This window comes from Triturus cristatus, chromosome 1_2 (genome assembly GCF_964204655.1).
Source record: "Triturus cristatus chromosome 1_2, aTriCri1.1, whole genome shotgun sequence".
Taxonomy (NCBI): domain Eukaryota; kingdom Metazoa; phylum Chordata; class Amphibia; order Caudata; family Salamandridae; genus Triturus; species Triturus cristatus.
This window is the reverse complement of record NC_140580.1, coordinates 1,139,401,482-1,139,417,885: the sequence shown is the minus strand read 5'-3', so window position 1 is coordinate 1,139,417,885 and position 16,404 is coordinate 1,139,401,482. Positions and strand designations below refer to the sequence as shown.

Here is a 16,404-nt window from a genome sequence, read left to right as displayed (position 1 = left end):
AAAACTAACATTTTAGAAAGAGAGCCTGTCTTCTCGTTGTCTTGTCCAGGAGGGGGTGAGAAGCCCTACCCCACCCTGGAAGAGACCAAGATACTAGAATACTGCATGCCCACCCCTGTGCCCACCCTGGTGGATCCTGTTCCCCCTCTTGTGATGGCTCCTGCCTCCCCATGTGGTGGCTCCTGCCCCCCCCCCCCCCCCTGTGATGGCTCCTGTCTCCCGCCCTGGGTGGCTTCTGTCCCGGTCCTGGAATGGCTCCTGCAGCGAGGGTAAAGTTCTTGATGGGCCTCTTCTCAAAAAGACTCATCTCCAAATTAATATGAAAAGGTGGGCGAGTGAGTGAGTGAAGGGATGGGTGGATGGCTGGATGAATTAGTGAAAGGGTGAATGGATGAATGAAAGATTGAATAGATGGATAATGAGAGAGGATGGATGGATTGATGAGTGAGTGGAAGGATGGATGAGAGAAAAAGTAACTAGCTGGATGTATGGGTGGATGGGTAGCTGGATGGGTAAAAGGGTGGATGGATGAGTGAAAGGATGGATGAGTGAAAGGATGGATGAGTGAAAGGATGGATGAGTGAAAGGATGGATGATGAGTGAGTGGGTGGATGGATGGATGAGTGAAATGATGGATGGATTGATGAATTGATAAGTGCAAGGGTGAATGGATGGATGGATGAGTGAAAGGGTGGATATAAGGATGGATGGATGAGTGAGTGAAAGGGAGGGTTGATGGACAAAAGAATGAATAGATGAATAGATGAGTGAAGGAGTGAAAGGATAAATAGATGAGAGAAAGGATGGATGAGTGATAGGGTCAATGGATGGATTCATGAGTGGATGAGTAGGTGGGTGGGTGGGTGGAAGGAAGGATGGCTAAGTGAAAGGGTCGATGGAGAGAGAAAGGGAGGATGGATGGATGGATGACTGAAAGGGTGGATGGGTGGAAGGATGAGTGACTGGGTGGATGGATGGATGAGTAAGTGAAAGGATGGCTGGATGGGTGAAAGGGTAAATGGCTGGATGGATGTGTGGATGGATAGATGGGTGGATGGATGGATAGAAGAGTGGATAGATGAGTGTACAGATGGATAGGGTGAAAGGGTGGATGGGTGGATAGATGAGTGAAAGGATGGATGAAGGGATGGATGAGTGAAATGATAGATGGAATGATACATGATGGATAGGTTTGCAAATGGTTGAATATGTTTGGATATGGCTGGGCTTACTTATATACTATTGCGCGACCTCCTCTGATGTGTCTGTAAAACTTACCTATTGTCCTGAAGTTTTGTCCTGAATTTTGACCTCCTGTCCTGAATTAGTGTCCTGAATTTTGACCCTTTGTCCTGAATTTTTACACTCACCGTCCTGAATTTGCACCGATGCCAGTTGGTCACCCTATTGTATTCCCATGAATGGACTAGCCAATAAACAACAGCTGGCTGCCTTAAAAGCATCACTAAACACGAACCAGTTTCCGAAGTTGCAACATTCACTACAGCTTCGCATCACAAGCTTTTCCTGGCAGTTTCCAATGTTAAGAAGAGTGGGTGTGCGCTCAGTCACTCACTTGCAAAGTTGCTTGTAATGTCCAGGTGCACCTTTGACCATTTCCATTATACAATGAAGAATGGGCTCTAAAGCCCAAAATGTAGGAGCACAGACAGTGTTAGAAATGGGATGTAGATGACTGACCTTGAATGAGAATTTAAGAAGTGCTTAGAGTAACTTCTAGACCCCAACATCGAACTTACTACAGTAATACCTGAAATGTGTCCAGTTTCTCGATGTTACGACCCTCAACAAGTTGTTACATGATGTATTCCATAAAGCACCGAAATGTCACACAAAATGTTCTAAACACTGTTCCGCTATGCACGTGAGATGGTAGAGATCCACGTGCAGTCACTCAGACCACCATGATATCTGTGCACACCCATGCTTCAAGCCACACGCCTTTGAAACGTGTCCTCTTCCAAACAGCATCATGGACAACATTCTTTACCGGAGACCCTTAATCTACCAACGCTGCACCTTCACCGTACCTTCTGTGCGAGTCGAGAGGATGTTATCTACCTCTTACTATTCAATGGGAGCCGCCATGACAGACGACGCGACCCAGGAACGCATGCGCGACTGTACCCGACCACGTGCAGTCGCCATCTTGGGAGGGAAGGATTTTAGGGACATACAGAACATCAGAAGGAAACGAAACTTCCCTGAAAATAAGTGTATCGGCAATCTCACAAATGTTGATTTATGGGATCCTATACACAAGAAAAAGCAAGCGCTTTGCAATGAAATCCAGTTATGCTTGAATAAACATGTGTTTCTATTGTTTATTATAATTTTACATATAAGAATTGAAAACGTAAATAGATTTGAAATGAAACATGTAAGTCACTCCTTCAAAATACAACAGTATTTGTTGACAATCCAGCATTTGAAAAAGCTATCTATTAGTGCTTGTTAGTATTCTTGTTAGTATTCTTGGTTGTCAGTCATGTTTTCCTTTGAGATTAATGGAAAATTCTGTCAGTCAGAAATGGTCGCTACTTTCAATGAAAGCTGTAAGTGTTTCCGTCAAGTGCCTGGGAAGCCCACACCGAGGCTTGCATCGCAAACCTTACAGTGTACTACGGGAAACGACATACCAGGCAGTTAAACCTAAAACGTCACTGTTCACAGTGATTGAAGCACGACTGCAACCAATAGTTGTTAAACCCAAGGTCCTGTCCAATCATGGGCGAGTCAGGGGTGGGGTTTGACCTTAACAATCGTGTGAATGCATTTTGCCGTTGCCGCAAGAGATGGTTTGAAAGATTTGGAGGTTCAGTACGTGGTGTCTGCAACCAAGGGTAAGAATTAAACCCGTTTGTTGATATTTAGAGGTGGGCGAGCCAACAAATTAAGAGAGAGAGCTGAGAGGTCTGGCTGGGATTTCAGAGCACGTGCACAAGCCGAGCCCTGAAAACACTTGCTATATAAATCATGCAACATACCTCATAAAAAATATTTTAAAAACTATAAAAGTGTATTTCTTCAACATGTGATATCTTTGGCTTTGATAGGGCACGTTATAGCACTGCACTGAGAAAAATGTATTGAAAGTGATAGTTTGTACAACTCATATTTGAAAGTGCCTTCATTAAAAAAAAAAATTTGGGGTGAAATAAAATATTTGCCGAGATTTATCTTGGTTTTACTTTGCACAAATCAGCCAGGAAATGGTATCTATTTGGTATTCCATATGTTAAGGCTTCATTTTTTGGTCGCGCCTAGTGCAGTGCGCAAGCGCTGCTTAGGGGATGACCTCTTGGAATTGGTCTGTACTTTTTGGAAAACTCGTGCATGTACTGCACTATTTCCAATGAGTACTCGTGCATGTACAGCATCCACCTTGCGGGAGCGAGCAGCTGCGCCATCCACCCGTTTCCAATTATTGTGCCCGCGCTTGTTTACATTTGCTTGTGTCGCGGTAATTGGAAACAGATGGCGGTCGCGTTCACTTTTGGGTCTGCTTGTTTCCTGATAATTCTTATACATGTCTCCAGCAACGAGCATGTACTGTAGTGCTGCATGCTCCTTCCTTGTGTTGATGACTTTCTTTTATAGAGCCCACCAACACGACAAAAGTGCTTGGTATTATACCGATTTCCAGCCAATAGGTGTTTTTACGGCCTGGAACGAAGGCAGGTTATTTAAATGTAAACAGACTTTTCGGTAGATTTTCTTGCTCTCTTTTCTACTCTAGCTGTCTAGTGGTTATGACGCTGACTTTACGACTGCTCAGTGCGTTGCTCTACTCTGCCTGGTTTTTCATGAATCAGCCCTAGACTTGTAGCTACGGGGGGAGGGGTGTCTCTGCTTTATCCCAGCCTATCTACGCTAGTGTATTCTTTCTTTTTATTTGGAAGACTCATCTGTCTTTTAACGTTTCTCTGTTTTTCTTTTTCACTTTTCATACTCTCCTTGTTTCTTCCTGTTGCTCACTCCACTCAACGTCTCTCGTGTCTATATCGACTTTTCTCTCTTCCGCCTCCTCCTCATTTTTTAATATCTTCATATGTGCCTCATAAATATCTCTCCCATCGCTCCGTCTTCTACGCCAATATCAAACTCACTTGTTCTTTTAGTTTCTCAAGAGCCTCTTTTTCGTTCACTGTTTCACCCGTTCTTAGTCCCTCCTCCTCCTTTTGTTCTCGCATAACTCTTTATTCTCTGGTTCTATTGAACTTCGATTGCTCATCAAGGTAGGCTACAATGATCAAAGTACAGCTAATGAAAAAATTGTATTATTCATAATTTGTGGATTTTCTTCTTGGATAGCGGAGTTTTCAGAAATAAAAATAAATGCGACAGGATTGACATGTTTGGGGCGTTTCTTGCTTGATGACAGAAAATCACAACCCGGGACAGGTATCTGTGTTTTGTTGATGCTAAACAATTTCACAGGTAACTCGAACAACTTATGAAATCATGTTTCTCAGTGACACTGTACTTTGGACAAGGATGAGGGCAAACCCCTCAACAATGGGGCCTGACGTCCTTTCCAGCTGCTTGTCCCAGTGGAAAGTGTATTGGCTCCCTAAGGCTTACTTTGGCCTAGCATGTTGGCTATATACAGTGCCTTTAGAATTATGTAGCGTGGAGGACAAAATCAGGCAGCAGGGTTCATTCTGATGGAACAGGTAGGTGGATGAGCATGTTGGAGTGTTACTTAGAGGGGCTTGAAGGTTTTTCTTAAAAGCAGCACACGTGAATGAATCTCAGCAGTAACAGAAAGCTCCACCTTTTTCTGGGGGCAAAATATTTGAAAAATAAACTGCCTTTTATAAAGGGTGTAAATATTAAATTCAATATGCAATTCTGAGATACCTAAAAATGCTTGTTTTCCTGCAGTATTCAGCATTTTTTAATATTTTTCTTTTTTTAAACTATGCTTAGCAAACGAGAATTGGTCAAACCAATAAAAAAGGCACACAAATTACACAGGCGAGACCTGTTGGGTTTGCCAATGCCTGTTACCTTTGAGTTCATTTTAAATGCAGCGCAAAACCTACTTGAAGGCCGAGTGCTTTACATGAGCAGTTACATCACACAAGGTCACGTGCATTGTTTATAGACACAGGAAGATTATGTGATATGTGCAGTATCACAGGATGTTGAGCCAACGCCCAGACTCAAACCTAGTTCCCCAGTCGACCTCTTTGACCATACCACCACACTCTGGGTCGCGTGAGGGTGGCAGGTAGTAACCATATGACTGCTTAGCTCCTTATGGGCTTGAGATTCCAACAGGACCTTGAGGTGAGCCAGAGCCAGGCTTGAGTTTTCAGTGGCTTTCACGCCTCTTTTTTTTTAATGCTTTTATATAAGTCTTGACGATATAAAAGTTGGCATATATGTGTACATCTATAATTTCAAACCATTCTAGGCAGAGATTGTGTATAAAACGTATACACATTTTTCTTAGCTTTGGTGTCTCAAAGTTTTAATTCCATTAAGGACATTGGGGTGAGAGTTATGCTTTCATCTTTAGTGCATTATTACCCTAGCAGGTCAGTGCAAAGCGCACCATAATAATAAACTACGATAGCCAATAACCTTGTATAGAACAGGTTTCGTTCATTGGGAGCAGCCCCTTATTTGGTCACCTTCTTGGTGATCACTTCAGCTTGCCTCTACCCCATAGCTCATGCACTTAAAAAAAGAAGCTGTGTTTCATTTTTGACCCAATCAGATTGGCCAAGTAGATTACTCTTCTTTTTTCCTTTTTGTTTTTAGTTTTAATATTTGTGGTCCCCCCAAAATCATTCTATGTCTTCTAATTGTCTGTTGTTGTTGCCATTATTCTGTATCTACTTGATTATGGCAGTTCTCTTTTCCCTGCCTGGTCCACTGCATTGCCTTCCCATAGCCAAATGAGCCATTTTCAAAGCTCTCTGCATTTGTTTCTGGGCCATTCAAAGTGTGGGGCATATTGACATCAGGAATATATATTTCAGTCCTATTTGCCACCATGGTCATGGCGCCTACATAAGCCAGTCTTCGGTCTATTCCTCGCCTCTATCTCTCTTGCCTTGCGTGTAGATATCGGAGCTCTCTTCTCTCTTATCTACATCATTTGAATTCCTAGTTCTTTTTCAAGAAACATCTTAAGCCTGGCTGTTAACTTCTTAGCTTTTTCTTTCTCTTTGTAGTTAAACCGTGTCTTAGCACCAGAATGCCCCCAGGCTCACTCTATAAAACTATCATCATCTGTGACAAAACTGTGTCACCAGTGTCCATAAAATGTCACTGCAACGTTGTCAAATCCTCTCCCTTGTTTGAGCCAACTCTAACGACTTCTTCCTTGACCTTCTTTCATATCCTTTTCTAAGAAAGTAATGACATTTCTGTTAACGAAAAATAACCATGTTCACCAATAATGCATATCTTGAGTGGGAAAATAATATCTAAAGAACCGTAATTATTCTATATCCAATAAGGAAAAAGTATTTTGATTATCAATCTAGAAACCACTATTATAATCCTCAGCACCGAATATATAGGATGGGAATAATCCTCCTCCGTGTCCGTTAATAGAATAAACAATTTCACATGAAAAAGAGGGGTTCTTTTGTATTGTATGATGCAAAGCGTATGTACTGCCATCAAAAGAAAATGTTGAGAATCAAACTTCTTGAATGTCAAATCCTTAGACTAGTCCGCTGCTTTCATTGTCCGATCTACACTCACACTGACAGTTCAGCTTTGGTTCCAATGGCTCCTTGGGCTGAATAAACAAAAAACCTGTCAATATCTATACAATTTTGGGCAGTTACCCATTTCACCAAAGAGGCAAAGCTGCAGTTGAAAGTGGTGCAAAAGGTTTCACAAAGGAAATCAGAACTAGCTTAGAATCTCTCACTCTAAATTGTGTCCTCATGTATTCATTTAAAACAATGAACACTACATCACCTTGCGTTGTGTGGAAAAGATAGACAAACAATAGACGTAGTTGCTGTCTTCATCATCCGAGCTATTGTTAAGTTCACACCCCCTGGGGAGCATAGTCTGCCCTTCAAATCTAATACTTTCACATCTGCAACTCTTTCACATGATTGTGGACCAGGAGGCATGGCCAATTTTGCAGAAAGTTGTTCAGGGGTGTGGAATTTTATAGAATACTTACTTGTCCATGGGGCAGGTTGCTTCATAATTCTACCGGCCCTGTAACAAAATCCACTTGTCCCTTTTGTTCCGTGTAGTGACAAATTATGGCGGCGATCTCATTATATAAGAGCCCTGATCTAGCCTCTCTGATAATACCAGGGCAGGGTTTGAATACTTGTAATTTCCTTATTTTACCACCATTCCGCAGATCTCTGTACTGGGGCTGAAGGTAGTATCAAGCAATAGTTCTAGGACTGCAAAGATTTTTTGAGTCTATGGAAAACTACTAACTTGCATGTTTCATGGGTTGTGACCAGCTCTTCTCTAATCTTTTCCCATTTTGAGAGAAGTTATCGCTAACTCAAAGTGTTTTGGAAACCATGTCACAATTTGCTACTAAGGTGTTCTATTGTATCAACTCCACATGTCAACGTTTTACCTGCATTAAAACTTTGGAGCATAATGTTGAACAAGTCCTGCAGAAGCTATCTCTTCATACAATTTCTTTTTGCATCCAGTAGAGACAGAGTAGCATAAATTCCTTGTGCTGGCGAGGGTTAAAGGATGATTTTGAGCCAATAATGATAACCTCTAAACTCTGGAAGAGTTTGATCATGAATAACAGCTGGTGTCTAGGAAGCTCCAGGTGTGAAGTAGTAGAATCATAGACTCCAGATATATATTGATGCAAAAACCCAGCACTCGGAGTCTCAACCATCAGTTACATCACCTATGTAAAGCACTGGAGTGCTGACTAAAGGCCGATTGTGGGAGCTGTATATTCACACAGGCCGAATTTTGGAAACTTGTAGTGAGGTGGAAAAATCGGTGTGGTCAGCGAATGCCTCACAGAAGCTGGATGCTCTTCACGTTAAAATGCCTATAAAGAATAAAAGCATTGAGTTCTTTAAGTTTATGACTAGTCTAAATCCCTTGCCTTTTTTCACAACCAATAAAATGTTGCTTATATATCCATTTGGCTGTTGGAAGCAGTGCTCAATATCTTGCTTCTGTAGTAAAGTTGGCACTTTGGACTGTATCAGTGAGGCCATTCGAGATGAAAACAATTGTTTGATAATAGATATGGGGCTCTACAGGAGTCTGATAGAACTTTAAATAAAAACCTTGGCTCTTTCGAAGGACCAAGCATCTAATGTCAGATTTAACCAAACTCGCAGACACGGCGCTATTCTGCCCCTAAGAATGATCTTTTCCAGTGGATGAAGACCCACCCGTAGATTCTGCTTGGTAGTTGCCAATGTCTCAGTAATCACCCATGGCTTGACTCCTACCGCAGTGGGACCTTGAGGGGAAGAAAGTTGCAAATTAACTCTAGTTCCAGCCCTTTCATCTTTTGCTGTACTGTCGTTGAGGGCCGAACTTCTGCAGGTTGAGCGCCCTCTGTGGAACAGGGCTTGGTGAAAAGGTCATAGTTAAAAATGTTTTACTCGATGAGGTCCGCACCTTATCCAAATCAGAAAATGTAGTGACAAACTTTGTGACTTTTTTGAAGAAAGCACAACTAACCCATTTCCCATGATGGCAAATCTGCTAAGTTCAGGTCTAGTCTGATCAGCACCTCTGGGCTGAAAAGGAGCAATTTGCAAAGCCCAGCAAGCTTATGGCCTGCTGGTTCCACAATGCAAGATGTCGTGTTGGACATTGATTTATTCTCCTTGGTTAACTTGTCTAGAAATGTCCAAAAGTTTATCCTATAAAGTACACCAGGCCCTGTCTATCCCTTTTTTAGGGTTCTTAGAAAACTTACTTAAGGTGACCATATTAGGGTTAATCTCAGAAGTCCTGGCCTCTTTCTTGTCTGAGGAGGGATGAGGCTTTCTTTTTTTAAGGCAGCTCTGCACTCCTCTATACATGGGTTGCCTTAACCTAATTTGGACATATACAGCAGTTTTTCCAAAAAGTAGTCTAATTGGAAGACATCAGGTGTATATTACAATGAGGGTGATGGGGAGCATGCCCTCCATGGCAGTCTTCAAAACCTTTGAACCTGAGGACACAAAAGACTGATGTGCTGTTCTCTATTGCTTTACTGGCTACATCGTGCCTAAGGAATCTTGCAGGCCCTAGACGCGTTCTGAGCAAGATGGAAGCTAGGCTGGGGGGGCAATTCTACCATGCAGAGAACACAGGCTCTTTCACATAGATGCTCTAGGTGGTGTGCACAAGAGCTTAAAATGGCAGGCATAAAGGTCTAGAAAGGTGACTGTGGCACACCTACTCACCCAGAAAATCTGCACTGCATGTATGCGTGAGACTGGTTGGAGAAGGCAGAGATACCGGAAACAGCAAAGTTAATAATGTCAAAAATACTCAGTCAAACCAAAACAGAAGACCTTGGCTAAAAATATGCAAATGTGGCAGAAGATGAAGAGAATTTATCTGAGCTACAGAGCAGCAAAAAAAAAAATTATGATGTCGTGGGGGGCTTGTCATCATAGATCACATGTTCTATACAGTGTTATTGGATGTTGTCAGTTTGTATTGGATGTCTTACACAGAAATCCTTAATTGTGAATTACCAGATCAAAATCCAGGTAGTCACTGCAGTGAGGTCACAACAGTATTGTATAATTATTGCGCAACATTTATATAGCTCCTATTGTCCTTATGTGGGGCCCTGAAGATCTTGCCTCCTCGGGTAGCACATTACACCTGTAGGGTGTGCTTGTAGGAGAATATTGTGTTTGTTTTGATCCTGTGTGGAAGTGTTTCAAAGTCGTGTGTGATGACCACCGAGGTGGGCTTATCGTGTTACGGGGCGCAGCTCTTAGCAGTGTGATGGATGAAGATGTGTGAGAAATAGGGGTGCAGTTATTGGTTTTCAGACAGTAAGCTGGCAGCTTTGAGCAGCTCTGCAGGTCCCTTATGGTATTTCTTATTTTCAAAGTCCACTGAGCTGGTTCAGTCACTGGATTGTCCATGCTGAAGTATCTTGTTTAAAGTTTATGGTCCTGAGCAGGCATAGGTTGGAGGGAGGCATCGATTAGAGAACCTCTGGGATGATCTTTCATACTGTCATACCATATCAGGTTACCATTGTTAGATGTCAAAATTGGTAATAGTATGCAGTTGGGACCCACAGTGGTGGACTACATTAATGTCCTCCAATTGCCAGCGACATGGGGCAGATCTCCTTCAGTTAATCCATGTCTATTCAATTGGTGATGGGTGGTTTACTGCCGTATACTGGTTCGGTACAAGATGATGTACATGACCCATAGTAGTTTTGTCTTATGTGACTGTGTCAAGCAGTATTATGTGACTGTGTCAAGCTGTAGAAGAAAATTATTATGCAGTCTGGCAGGCCTCGAAAATTCCTACAAATGTTACTAGACCTGCAGGTCTAGTGAATTAAATAATATACTCGACCTAATTCTAATGCTCTTGGCCCATAAACTGGTTTCAAATTATGTGATCCCGGGCAAGTGGCAGTGTAGGGTAGCGTGTTCTACAATGGAGTTGCATGTTGTATCCTAGAGAATTAACAGAGGTAGCATGAAAATAACTCAACATGTTTAGATGGAATGTGTCCAAAATATAGATTATGGGGTGTAAAGGGTCCTTTTTGGTAGTAGGTCTAAATTGTTTCAGCCGTTTGATAGTTATAGGGCCTGATTCACAAAGGAAAACATACTCTTTTGGGTAGGTTTATGATTTTTCCTATTCACAAAGATATTTTACGAGTAGTATCTTTACAACTGGGAAGTCTCCGCTCATCAAAAGATAGGGCAGTGCAATCTTTTTATGTGCAGACACTCCGCTGTCGTAAAGATACTACTAGTAAAATGACTGTGATCGCAAACAATGGTAAACTTACACAAGAGTGTAACTTTACCATTGTGAATCGGGCCCCTAGGGTACAAAAATGTAGTAATGTAGTGGGCCGCTGTCATTTTGTGGTATACACATGCTACATGGCGCTGGCAAATAGACTGCCCGTACAAAAGTAAAATGTCGCCACATTTTTTAGACCACACGTTTGAAGTGTTCTGTCTTCTAAGTGTAAATATAGGGTCCTATTGTAAGTATATAGGAATGGATGAGTCAGTTTATATAAGTGTGTGAAATAAGTAAAAGTTGTTTTTATTACTTAATATATTTTTTATGAAATTTTCAGAGTACTGCGGTACTACCATATTGTTTAGACCGCATTCAGGGCCCTATTACGATGTCGGCGGAGGTTCCTCCACCTGACATCGTCTCGGTCATGGGACTGACTGACACCCGGTCGGCGGTCCAGACCGACTAATTAGGATCCGACCGAACACTGTTCAGTTGCAGTCCTATACTTTAAAATGGGAGCGTGTATTCTCCGATTGTAAAATAGGAGGTGCAGTTCATCCCTGTACCCTGCAGCAGGCACATTAAGGTGCCTGCCACGGGGTGCAAGGATCAACAGAGGTGCACCTCGTCCTCCAACCGGAGGCCGTGCTCCCAAGGGGGCCCTGCTGGGGGCTCCCAAAGTAGAGTTCCGATAGCCTTTTGTGTAGGAAAGGCCGGCACGGAAAGACAGCTGAAAGCCGACATCGTAAACCGTCGGGCGGAAAGAGCCGCCCTTGGGATTATTGGCCACATTCCGACTGGCAGATGAGCTCTCTGAGTCCGTTGGGAGCCAGTCGGAATGACCGATCTGATTCTTTTCCGACCGCCTCTATCGTAATGAGGCGGTCGGAAAGGAATCCAACCGACATATTACAGTGCGGTTAGAAGGCCTCCAACCGACAGTCGGAGACTTTTCCGACTGCATCGTAATCTGCCCCTTAGTCTGCATTGTGGGTTTTAAAGGTAAATATAGTGGAGTACAATATATATTTTTTCATTTTTAAAGTACACTGTCCCAAACTATATTTCCACTTAAAACCCAAAATGCAGACTGTTGTAAACAATGTTTTGCCCTTCCAAAACAGAAAATGCAAAAAATAGTTTAGACAACACTTAGTATGCGTTCTGGGTTGTAAGTGGGAATATAGTGTGGTATAGTGCTTTTTTTTTATTTAAAAAAAAATCTTTTACATTTTTTGTTGTTGTTTTTTTTAGTTAAATAAGGGGACTGTACTACACTATATTAGAAGCCGAGATATCATGAGGAGCACTCTCCCCATTGTTTCCAGATACATGAATTGCCGGTGTTGGGATTAAAGATAATAAGGAATTAAGGGATTAAGTACTGAGATATGGGTGCTTGCGAAAATCTATGTTTTACTACTGAGGACTGAACTTAATTAGGACTTATTAGCCCTGATGAAGTCGGTCAAAGTTATCCACAAGACGAAACACGTGCTGGCGGCATTCTGTTCAGACTGGCTGTGATATTACCTATTTGGAATTCTGGCGTTTGGAATAAAACATAGAAATTACCATAACTACGGACTGCTGGATTTACTTTGGAATGGAAACTTGCTCAGGATAAGATTTAGTTTTTACACTATATTTTGCCTTGCAACCCAGGACGCAGACTTGGGTCCTGATTATGAACATGGGTGCTATTTAGCACACTTGATAAATAACGAAACAATGGTTTACGTTATTTATTAGGTCCGATAAATAGCACCTATTAGGAGTTTATGGGGAATAACGTGCATTTTAGTGGTTAAAGCACCAAAATCCACATCATACAGTAAATACCATATGCTTTTCCCCTGTTAAATTTCAGCAGGTTTGACTGTATTTTCTGTAAGTACTGTGTTACTACCTCGGTAGTACCGCAGTACTCCGTAAACTTTTTAAAAAATACATAGAAAAATATACATCATTTTCCATACCTATTACTTTGGTAAGGTGGTAATAGGTATGGAAAAGATATAAAACCTACGACTTGCCTATATCTAAGACCTTAGCCCAGAACACAGCCAAAATGTGCTCTAAAAAGATGGCTGCCTTTAACTTTTGTTAAGGCATTCATTAGCAATTCATATACTGCCTTGTTATCGGCAAGTACCACGGTATACCATAAAATTACTGCAGCATACCGCTGCTTGAGATGTCACTAAGTTTCTATGGCTTATAACTGCAAAACTACTGAACAAATGTTCTTTAGAGAAAGTTCTGCCCTCGGTGCTATGGATGCCGAGTCTGTTGGTTGTGCGTGTTTTTAAAGTTTGATTTCACTAATCCTGCACCCCCTAAAACCAAATTTGACCCAGCCCGCACCTAATCAAAAAATATATTAATGCGAAAATAAAGCACTTTTAAAATTTTCAAACGTTGTCCATATGTGTTGCTTGCTGGCTCATGGCGCACCCAGATGGTGGGTGTGGTTCCTCGAACTCTGTCCACAAACTACAGAAGGGACCCAACACAGGTCCACAAATTTCATAGTTGGCAAACTCTGCACAGAGTTCGCAAACTGCAGCAGAAGACCTAACATGGGCCCACTGGTTTCCTGGATCACAAACCAGTTTTGAATCCGCAAATCTCGAGCTGTGTTCCTGGGCTTTTAGCCCTTCACTCATCCACAATTCAGAAACTCTGACCCAAGTTTCCTACCTTAGAGATTAACTGTTTTTTAGAACATTGTTCGCACGCACTCTAAGAGGACCCTTTGGAGGATCCCCTACCGGGGTCAGGGAAAGAGCGTCTGTTTCAGCTAGCCAATCATAGGTTTTGGGTCCTTGCACTCAGCTTTGACTGTGAAGACCCAAAGTTAACAATAGGAGAAAGAGCTCCGTTGTGTGTAATGTTGTTTTATTTTTTATTTAGTTGTGGCATTAGTTTCATTTGTAATGTACTTACTTACTGGAACTTTCAGCCAGCACTCTTCATCCATTTATCTTTTTCCCGGAGTTTTATATAGCGCAAACTTGACCCGAAGGTTTCGGGTATCGGAACGCTTTACATGAGCACCAGTTACGTTACACAAGTACGCATTCATTTTTGTTAGGCACGGGGAGATTGTGACTTGCCCAGAATCATGGATGTTGAGCGTCTTTGCCGAGACTTGAACCCGGTTCCCCAGATTTGAGATCGACGGCCCTTGCCGTTAGGCCACATCCTCTCCCCATTGTTTTGTTATTGTTAGTCACATTTTATCTTCCACCCATTATAGGATGTAGCCTGGGCCAATGGGTCAGTCCAGTTAAGCCACCAGCTAAACTTCACTATGAGAGACTGCATTCTGCCTTTTCACAAAGAGCGCATCCACACATGCTGTAGTTCCCTTAAGTGCCAGGAACTTAACAGCAATGTCAGACAAGACAAGAAAATATTTTTGCTTTCTGACAATATATATTTTTTTTTTTAGAGTGATAAGAGCCTAGTAGCTCCCCCAACAATAACTACGACAAAAGAAGCCTTGACTGAGCCAAAAGGCTTTCAGCAAATGCTAGGCGTATTGGCTTTACCAATGCCTGTTTAAATGTAGGTTTGTGCACTGACTTTGCACCCGGTTTGATAAAAGTTCAACTAGTTGAACTAAAGGTCTAGCTCTAATTTTTACCCCATAGAAGCCCTCTCAGCGTAGTTTTGCAATGATATTTTTTTAAAACTATTTAATAGATTTAGACAGAACCAAGCAGAGGCAGTTCTGAGTTAGTTTCTAGTTTAATGCAAAGTTTGGTATAATTCCATTCAACGTTTTTAGGTCTCACTTGAGCCAGCGCATGCGTTGCTCTGCGAGACATTTAGTTTAGGGCTTTTAAAAGTGCTGCCACACGGCCTAGCACTTGCGTTGTCGCACATGCGCAGCCGCCAACTTTCCGCGCCCGAGGCGCCATCTGGAGTGTGATTACTTTAACTTTTTCCGCTGCTGCGCGTGCACCACTTGCGTGTTTGCTGTCGCGCGCGCGCGCGCACCCCTGCTTTCACTTTTGCCGTCTTGTTAAATCTCGCATGCCCCCTGCTTTCACTTTTGCCGTCTTGTTAATTGCATCCGGTGAAATCTCCGTTGTGTGCACGCGCTGGAGGCAGGTGGCGGAAGCACTGCACCGGCAGGCGCGACCATTGTGTGCACTCGAGCCCCACTGTGTCACCACCGACTCACTTTGTGCCGTATTCCATTTATTGAGTAACAGGTGAGAGATGCATCATTCCTCCACAGCCGGGCTCACCCTCATATGGATAATTGACTTACATATTTATTCCAGCATTGTTGTTGACACAGCGAACCACGTTTCATCTTTCACCAATGCAGCTGTTTTTTAAAAAATTTTTTATTCGCCCCCTCACTTGGCACTCAGGGGCCAAGGACCAGTGAACCTTTTCTGCGTGTTATTGCGGTTGGACAAACACCCACAAAGAAGTATTACAGCTCAACACGTTGATTGGTTTAACATACAGACGTTGGCAGTTTACAGAACGCACAGGGCTGACAGGTCGAGTTGGCGTCCAACCCCTCTTGGTGCGTGCGCTGCACCCTAGAAGCACGAGCTTTTAGCAGCAATGGAGATTGTGGTTAGTGCTGGCAGTACTGCTTACTGGCACTGCGCCAGCCCGTCCCCTTCCCCCCCCCTATGAACATTTGCGTTCGCTAGACATATGCGAAGCACACATTATTAACTGCAGTATGAATAGTTGTACATATTGTACTAAGGTGGTTCCAGAATGCGATCATGTTAGAGCTTCAAGAATGAGAATACCTGTAGCAGGTAAACTCACAGTACCTAAATAGGCAATGCCTTTAACTTGTATACGTTTTGTGTAGCTTATTTTTTTTTTTAGATAGTGCTTTGTGAGACACAAAAGAGTGCTAGAGCCACCTTTAATTCTATTTGGACACTTAGGCATGCATCAAAAGTTAGACGGAATATAGAATGGTATTTGCCACAAGTAGAAAATACCATTATCACATAACTCTTAATTCCACTCCAATTAAAACTTTAGTTTTTTCCCAGGGATCAGAATATAACTTTCCACTTTTAAGGAGGGCTTAAGTATAAGACTAGATAGCGATCAACTTGTATTGGGTGTCTGGAAATGTATCAGTCTTCAGCTGGGCAGAGGATGTTCTATCACATAGTTACCTTAACCGACATCTTGTGTCTTCTATCATTATGAGTATATTTCATCCAGGAACATAATTATCGCCGTTGCTGCAAAATAATTTGCTCAGAAATGTTTGGGTCTAAATCTTGAGAAAAACAATATACTTTTGCTGTGTATTTTACACGAAAAAATAATGTTTGAATTGTCTTGAAATCCAGCATATGTCAATGTCTATTGGTCTGGTTTTACCAACCACATTCGAGATTCTGTATTCACACTCCTGTTGCTCTGTCACAGTTT

General features: G+C 42.3%; 2 protein-coding genes across 5 annotated transcripts in view; one reads left to right on the top strand and one right to left on the bottom strand.

The window, feature by feature from the left end:
• Positions 1 to 2,207, bottom strand: part of LOC146868862 (surfeit locus protein 6 homolog) — a 143,831-nt gene extending 141,624 nt beyond the window's left edge. The window contains exon 1 of one of the 2 annotated variants that reach the window (XM_085613875.1): positions 2,052 to 2,207. The gene's annotated coding sequence lies outside the window, so the exon portion shown is untranslated. Of the gene's footprint in view, positions 1 to 1,771 lie in introns of both variants that reach the window. The other variant, XM_085613876.1, reaches the window with a different exon arrangement.
• The window catches only part of MED22 (mediator complex subunit 22), a 196,858-nt gene that overhangs the window by 159,312 nt on the left and 21,142 nt on the right, over positions 1 to 16,404 (top strand). For 2 of the 3 annotated variants that reach the window (XM_085613881.1, XM_085613877.1), the window contains exon 1: positions 2,741 to 2,864. The exons of the other annotated variant lie outside the window; for it this stretch is intronic. The gene's annotated coding sequence lies outside the window, so the exon portion shown is untranslated. Of the gene's footprint in view, positions 1 to 2,740; positions 2,865 to 16,404 lie in introns of those variants that run through there. 3 annotated transcript variants of the gene reach the window in all.